We start from the raw sequence: 8,315 nt of genomic DNA, 5'->3' as shown, positions 1-8,315 counted from the left end.
GTGTGTGTGTGTGTGAGTGTGTGTGTGTGAGTGTGTGTGTGTGAGTGTGTGTGAGTATGTGTGTGTGAGAGTGTGAGTGTGTGTGTGTTTGTGTGTGTGTGTGTGTGTGTGTGTGTGTTGTGAATGAGGTTGTTTCCTGGACTTCTCAGCATGCTTGTCTTTGATTTTGCTTTTTTATAAGCTAATTTTGTAACCTGACACTTTGAAAGCTCTAGGGGTTTATCAGCTCTAGGGGTTTTCTGATGGAGTGGTTAGTATCTCTTATATTAAAATCATTTCATCTGCAGACAGGAATCTTTTTGCTTTCCTACTTATATCTATTTTTTCTTACTGCTCTGAGACTTCAAGCACTATGTTGAACAGGAATGGAGAAAGTTTTGTTTCTTATTTTAGTAAAACAGCTTCAAGTTTTTTTTACCTTTACCATAATGTTGTTTGTGGGCTCGTTGTGTATTGACTTTATTATGTTGCGAATTATGTCCCCTATATCCATAGATTCTGTAGCAAATATTTCATGAAGAGATACTGGATTTAGTCAAAGACCGTTCCTGAATTTATTTGGTTTCTGTCCTTGAGTCTACTTATTTGTGACAAGTTACATTTATTGATTTATACGCTGAATCTTCTCTTTAATGAAGTCAACTTGGTGGTGAATGACATGATCTTGAATTAGTTTGCTAGTGTTCTATTGAGAACTTTTGCCTCCGTATTGATCAGAGAGATCAGTCTGTAATTTTCTTAATGTTGTCTCTGCCTGGTTTTGGTATCAGTATAATATTGGCCAAAAAGAAAGCCCCAAAACAAACAAACAAACACAGGTTTGGAAGTTTCCTTCCTTTTCTACTTTATAGGGTGATTTGGAAAATATTGGTCTCCATTCTTCTGTGAAGGATAGATAGAACTACGTAGTGAGTACATCTGAACCTGGGTTTTCTTCAGTTGAGAGATTTTTTTATGACCACGTCGGTCTTGCTGCTGGATATAGGACTATTTAATCTTTTTTTCCATCTTGATTTGATTTTGGTAGGTCATATGCCTATCAATTTCATCCATTTCTTTTAGATTTTTAAAATTTAGTGGAACATAGGTTTGTAAGGTATGTTCTCATGCTTTTCTTAGTCTTTGTGGTATCTGTTGTAATAACTTCCTTTTTCATCTCTGGTCTTACAAGTGTGCTCTGTCTTTTAATTTAGCTAAGGGTTTTGTACTGGCTAGCTTTGTGTCAACTTGACACAGCTGGAGTTATCACAGAGAAAGGAGCTTCAGTTGGGGAAATGCCTCCATGAGATCCAGCTGTAAGGCATTTTCTCAATTAGTGATCAAGGGGGGAGGGCCCCTTGTGGGTGGTGCCATCTCTGGGCTGGTAGTCTTGGATTCTATAAGAGAGCAGGCTGAGCAAGCCAGGGGAAGCAAGCCAGTAAAGAACATCCCTCCATGGCTTCTGCATCAGCTCCTGCTTTCTGACCTGCTTGAGTTCCAGTCCTGCATCCTTTGGTGATCAAAAGCAGTATGGAAATGTAAGCCAAATAAACCCTTTCCTCCCCAACTTGCTTTTTGGTCATGATGTTTGTGCAGGAATAGAAACCCTGACTAAGACAGGTTTGTCTGTCTTTTTAAAGGGTTTATCTTTTTAAAGAAATGACTCTTCATCTCACTGATTCTTTGGATTGTCTTGTAGTCATTATTTCTATTTCATGAATTCCTGCCCTTAAATGTCTCTTTATCTACTGACTTTTCTAAGGCTTCAAGGTGCATCATTAAGTTATTTGAGTTATCTGGGCTTTTGTTTCTAAAAATCTGGGCACTTAGAGATATGCACTTTCCTACTAGGACTGCCATTTGTTCTTGGGTGGCTCTCTAGAACTTGTGAATCGTCTTTAGAAAATTTTCTTCCATAACAGGCAAGTATTCAGAACCTCATATGGAGTGTGGGCTGATGACTGTGAGGCTGGTTGTTTGGTAAACACCACTGTTTTGAACTGGGGACTCCTTCGTAACCTCAAGCCGACCCATGACCTGACTCCTGCTTTGAGATGTGCTACAAAGATGGCTGAGGCCTGTCAAAGGGTGGCGGCTAGTCCTCATTCATGAATGCCAGGCTCAGTGTCACTCTCCTCGAGGCCACCAGGTGGCACTGTGGATTTACCTCTGGTGCCCCCACTTTGCTCAGAGCATTTCCTAGGATTGAGTTTAGTTTGTGGTAGGCAGAAAATAGAACTTGAGCCCGGTAGTAAATATTGTTCTTCTTTACCTTGGAAAAAGGACATTTTGTGGTTACTTGTAATCTCAGCTCATGGACATATTAAACTGCAAAGGACAGAAGATAAACTCAAACTGGTCATCACTGTACCTGATGCATGCTAGGTGAGTGTTTGATCTGGAGGGAAGAGAAAAGAAGACAGAGAAGGAGGAGGAGAAAGGGAACTGCCTTTGACACTAAAAGACAAATATCAGAACACTGGATTTATTTGGAGCTATATACTTTGAAAAGATGGGTCTCTCTAGGCAATAGCCCCTGCTGACCTGGAACTTTCTATACGTACCCATTTCAAACTCTCAGAGATCGTCCTGCTTCTGCCCCCCCCCCCAAATTCTGGGATTATGTGTTATGTGTCATCACGCCCTGTGATTGTTTTTTATTTTTTATTTCAATTATTTCTAAAGCAATAGACAGATCCTATTTTTCTTCTACATTCTCAACTCTCCTATTGGTATTGTACCTGCTTTTTAGACTAGATTGTTGAGAATCAATTGAAACACCCAGAAGGTAAGGACACGGCTGGTCTGTGGTAGTCTTACCAAATTTTCACCTCATTTAGAATATTAGGAGCACACATCTACAGAGCCCAAACATGGGCTAGCTCCAGGTAGCAACTCTACCAGCCTGTTCCTCTGCCCTTGGGAGTACAACTTTCTTTCTTTTTTTAAAAAAAATATTTATTTATTTATTATATGTAAGTACACTGTAGCTGTCTTCAGACACTCCAGAAGAGAGCATCAGATTTCGTTACAGATGGTTGTGAGTCACCATGTGGTTGCTGGGATTTGAACTCAGGACCTTTGGAAGAGCAGTCGGCGCTCTTAACCACTGAGCCATCTCACCAGCCCCCGGGGGGGGGGGTACAGCTTTCATAGTCTGGAATTTTCTCCCATCATGGCAAAGCCTACACAAGACTTACCAGCATTTCGCACTCCAGGTGGGGCTCAAATGTTTTAGACTTAGTACGACATTCCTTGGAAACTGTACTTTCTTTGTAAAACTTCTCAGTTAGATTGCTTACTGTTCGCAGAGATTCTCTACGAACCATTGTGATCCAGAAGTAGTAGAGACCAGAAGGAAGTTCTAAGCAGTGGTTGCGGAACACATGTAAACAGCAAAGCTGTTGACATGATGTTTCAGTTCTATTCTGTAAAGAATGTGTTCGTGCATATAGACATAAAGTAGATGCTTGTGTTTTCCTTCCTCTCTTTATCATGTAATGTAACATAAACTGAGATGTATCAACGGTAATTATCATATGTAACCTACAGTCACAAAGAGACTAAGTGCTCCTCAAGGGACATTGCCACCTTTTCTAAAATATATAATGCATTTTCGGTTGTATTTGAGATAGTTATATCATATTAGGTAGAATTATGACCTGATTATTGCTTTCTTTTGGAAATGAAGCATAACAGAAGGATTTGTAATTTGTGTGTGTGTGCATGTGATAGCTAATCTTGGGTTCTTAGCTGCATCTAGAATCAATTAAAACCCAAGCGCCTGCAGAACTACGGTAAATCTGGCCGCTACCTTCTCGTGGCAGTGCACATAAAAGGTCACAGCTTTCCCTTTCCCATGCTTGTCCCCACTCTCACTGGCTTAGCACCTCCTTCTTCCTGATTCCAATACTGACTGAAAACCAGCAGCTCTCCAGGAATCCTCAGGGACTAGGTTAAAGCTACCAGATTAGGACCACCAAGACATGTAGAACAACAACTGGTGTGTGTATACACACACACACACACACACACACACACACACACGCCTGATATACTGACCAAATGTTGGAGAATTTTTCAATTTTATAGTCCATATATCATCTGTCTTTAAATTTTAGAACAACTCATAAATAAATGTAATAATATGTTTATTAATGTATAATATATATGTATATATCCATTCTTTTATCAGTTCTGTTCCCTTAGAGAACTCTGACTAGTAGAATGACAATAGAAATGATTGAGTAACAATATTCACTCCATGGAATATTGCGCAGCCATTTGAGGCAGAGGCTCTGAGGGTCTCAAAGCAACAGTACAGAATATTAAGGCACAAGAGGAATAAAAATATTCAAAATTGTAAAGAGTGATCACAGGTGTATGGAAACATCAATCTGTTAATATAGGAGTAAAAGACCATTTGAGGGCTGGAGAGATGGCTCAGTGGTTAAGAGCACCGACTGCTCTTCCAAAGGTCCTGAGTTCAAATCCCAGCGACCACATGGTGTCTCACAACCATCGTAATGAGATCTGATGCCCTCTTCTGGTGCATCTGAAGACAACTACAGTGTACTTAGATATAATAATAAATAAATCTTTTAAAAAAAAAAAGACCACTTGAGTTAATAGAGTGCCCTAATATTGGATGAATTTTTCTTTTATAGGCATTGCATTATGGGTCTTTATCACTTACTTTTAAAATTTAGTATAAAAGTTCATAAGTGGGGGCTGGTAAGATGGCTCAGTGGTTAAGAGCACCGACTGCTCTTCCGAAGGTCCTGAGTTCAATTCCCAGCAACAACATGGTGGCTCACAACCACCCGTAACGAGATCTGATGTCCTCTTCTGGTGTGTTTGAAGACAGCTACAGTGTACTTCCATATACTAAGTGAATACATCTTTTAAAAAAAAAGAAGTTCATAAGTTTAGAATTTCATATTTCAAAGTTCAAACTTTGTATGATTCCAAAATAACCAAATTTTATAAAATATGTATAATCACTGTGGCTATTGTCGATTAATCAGCTTGAAAAATACAGCTGGCACTTGGCTTGACTTGATAGAAGATGCATTTTAAAGAACAAGTATTCCACTTATATAACCAGTATATAACCTTCATTAGAAGTTTATACGAGCAACACTGCCTCGTCTCCTCTTTAACACTAAAATGCCAGTGTACTTGATTTAAATCATCACTAGGCACAAGCAACTTTTCCTTTGAATTTCTCTGAATCTTTATTTGTTCACCATCTTTTATCATGGAACACATAAAATACATACAGATGGCCTAGACCAGCACAGTAACCCCCAGGTACCGCTCACACGTCATTGACTACTCATATCTAACCTTGGGTCACCGTCCACCGCATCCCCACCAGATTATTTTGAAACCAATCTCAGAATGCCTATGATTTTATCTTGTAAACATTTTAGTGCTGCAAAAGATCATGACTATGTTTTATAATAACATCAAATATCATAATCACACCTCCAAAAATTAACTATAATTCCTCGGTATTGAATATCCCATCTGTTAAAATTCCCTTGATTGTTTCATACGTGTTTGTAATAGTTTGTTCAGATTTGAAGCCCAGACACCTTCCTTCCCCCCTCCCCCCCACCCCCCACCCTTGCCAAGTCATTTGCTCACTTGAAATTTGCTTACTAAGGAAACAAGGTGGGGTTTCTTGCAAGGTGCCCTTGCAAGAAAACTGGTTATCACCAATTTTCATTCTCATTGTTCTTGTCCCTCTTTTCCTATAAATGGGGCCTTGATTACGTTAGTTCAGTTTTTTTCACCAACTGAACAATTTAAATTCATGTAAGTCTCGCTGCTTAGAGCAGCAGTTTAGACCCATTTCTTCTAGTTGAGTAGTAATGTAATGGGATGGAAATCTTTAAAACAAAACTCTATTTATTTATTCTATGTGTTATGAGTGCTTTTGCCTAAATGTATATATTTGCACCACATGTGTGCCTGGTGCCCACAGAGGTCAGAGAGGGCATCAGATCTCTTGGAACTGGAGTTATAAGTGGTTCCACCAAGTGGGCGCTAAGAACTTAACCTGAGTGCTGAGAGATCTGCCTGCCTCCTGCCTCCTGCCTCCTGCCTCCTGCCTCCTGCCTCCTGCCTCCTGCCTCCTGCCTCCTGCCTCCTGCCTCCTGCCTCCTGCCTCCTNTCCTGCCTCCTGCCTCCTGCCTCCTGCCTCCTGCCTCCTGCCTCCTGCCTCCTGCCTCCTGCCTCCTGCCTCCTGCCTCCTGCCTCTGGGTTTTTAAAGATTTATTTTTGTTATTTTAGGGTTTTTTTTTGCCTTATATTTTTATTTATTTGGTGAAGGACGAGTGTGCCATGACACATGTGTGGAGATCAGCAGACAGCCTGTAGGAGCTGGTCCTCTCTCTCCACCGTGTGTACCCTGAGCATCAAACTCAGGTTGTCAGGCTTGTAGACAGCTGTTTTACCCACATGTTTTTTTTTAGTTACATGTTTATGTGCCCAAGCATGCCAAAAAAGAGTGTTGGATTACCTGGAACTTAGCCATAGACAGTTGTAAAGCTCTGGACATAGGTGCTGGGAACAGACGTGGGTACTCTGCAAGAGAAGTTTGTGCTCTTAGCTGCTAAGCCACTTCTTGATGGCAACAATGGTTGCTTTTGTCGACTGGAAGCAAGATGAGACCACTGGAGAAGAGCATCTTAGTGAGGGATTGTGGCTCAAGTTCGGCCTTTGGGTGTGTTCCTGGGGACTATCTTGATTCCTTGGTTGATATGAGAAGACTTGCAGGCAGCACCATACCTTGCTTTGGCATGCTTGGTCACTGTAAGAGCAGAGACTAGTGTGCTTTCTGCATGAGTGCAATCATTTCTCTTTGCTCTTTTTTTAAAAGTACCTTTTAGATTTGTATATTTCTTTTGTGGGCCTGGGGGCTCGTGTGGAAGTCAGAGGACTTAACAGGGGTAGGTTCTCCCCTGCTGCGTGGGGCCCTGGGGTGGAATTAGAATCCTTTGGCTTGTCCGCAAGTACCTTTACCTGCTCAGTTATCTCTTGGCTCTTGACTATGAGTGTGGTATAATCTGCTGCTTTAACTTCCTGCCACCATGGGTTCTCTGAAATAATAATGGACTATACCCCAGAATTGTGAGTCAAAATAAATTCTTTCTCTTATCTCTTACAAGTTGCCTTTTGTCACAACAGTTTATCTCAGCCTTGGTTTAATAACTTTCCTCAGTCCTGTGATTCCATTTACAGTTTATCATCCCGTCTTCTGTGCTCTCTGCTGGTCCGCTCTGAGTCACACATTTTATTCTGAGGGACAGCAGTCATGTGCTCTACCCGCAGTCTCCTTACCATCTCTGCCATTATCTTTATTACTGCGGACTATTTCTGGATTGACCCACAACAGCTGTAGGCTACATTTAACTCACACAGCTGAACTCACAAAGTTCACCTCATGCACACAGTTTTCCCTGGTACCAATAGCAGAGCAGCAGGGTCAAAGTGTCTTGGGCATCTCTGGGAGGCTCAGGTGGTCCAGGTTCCCTTTTAGGAACCCAAGATTCAGGCTATGTGTAGTGGTGACTCCTGCACACACTGCTTGCCTGGCTAGCCCCCGTCTGTGGCTCAGATCTCCGGAAGGGATGTCACACTGAGCCAGCACGCCAGCTTGCAGCACAAGCCAGCAGCTTGTTCTGGAACATGAAGCCACAGCCAGGAAGCACAGCCAGGTGGGCTTAGGAGTCTGGAAGAGCCGCGGGTGTTGATAAGATACCAGGCTGGAACCCAACAAGGAAAGGCAACACCCTCGGGAACACATTCAGCCCTGCGGCTGGTGGTCTTGGCTAGGGTCTTCTCTTTAAACTTGTGATCACCATGGCCAGAGTCAGAAGTGGCTCTGATGTTCCCTTTGCTGACAGAGTACTGTGTTACTCCAGGTCATGGGTACTGTTAAACTTAAATCATGTGACCCAGGACTAGTCACATTCTTTTTCCTCCTCTTGTGACCCTGCTGCTTATAATTGACCAAATGTACTCAGATGCTATGACTGCAGGATATAGGATCTAATACACATACAACTAGATGTTCATCTCCTATCTGAGCTCCCTGCCTGTGATAAACATTGAAGGGCCCAAAGGGAAATATGGGAGAGGCCCTCTTGGGGCCAACATTCAGTAGTTCTTGTGTGAATCAGTTGTTCCTATGAAGTCCCTGTACTGGCTAATTTTGTGTCAACTTGACACAGCTGGAGTTATCACAGAGAAAGGAGCTTTAGTTGAGGAAATGCCTACATGAGATCCAGCTGTGGGGCATTTCCTCAATTAGTGATCAAGGGGGA

Source organism: Mus pahari, chromosome 21 (genome assembly GCF_900095145.1).
Source record: "Mus pahari chromosome 21, PAHARI_EIJ_v1.1, whole genome shotgun sequence".
Lineage (NCBI taxonomy): Eukaryota > Metazoa > Chordata > Mammalia > Rodentia > Muridae > Mus > Mus pahari.
This window is presented reverse-complemented; position numbering follows the sequence as displayed.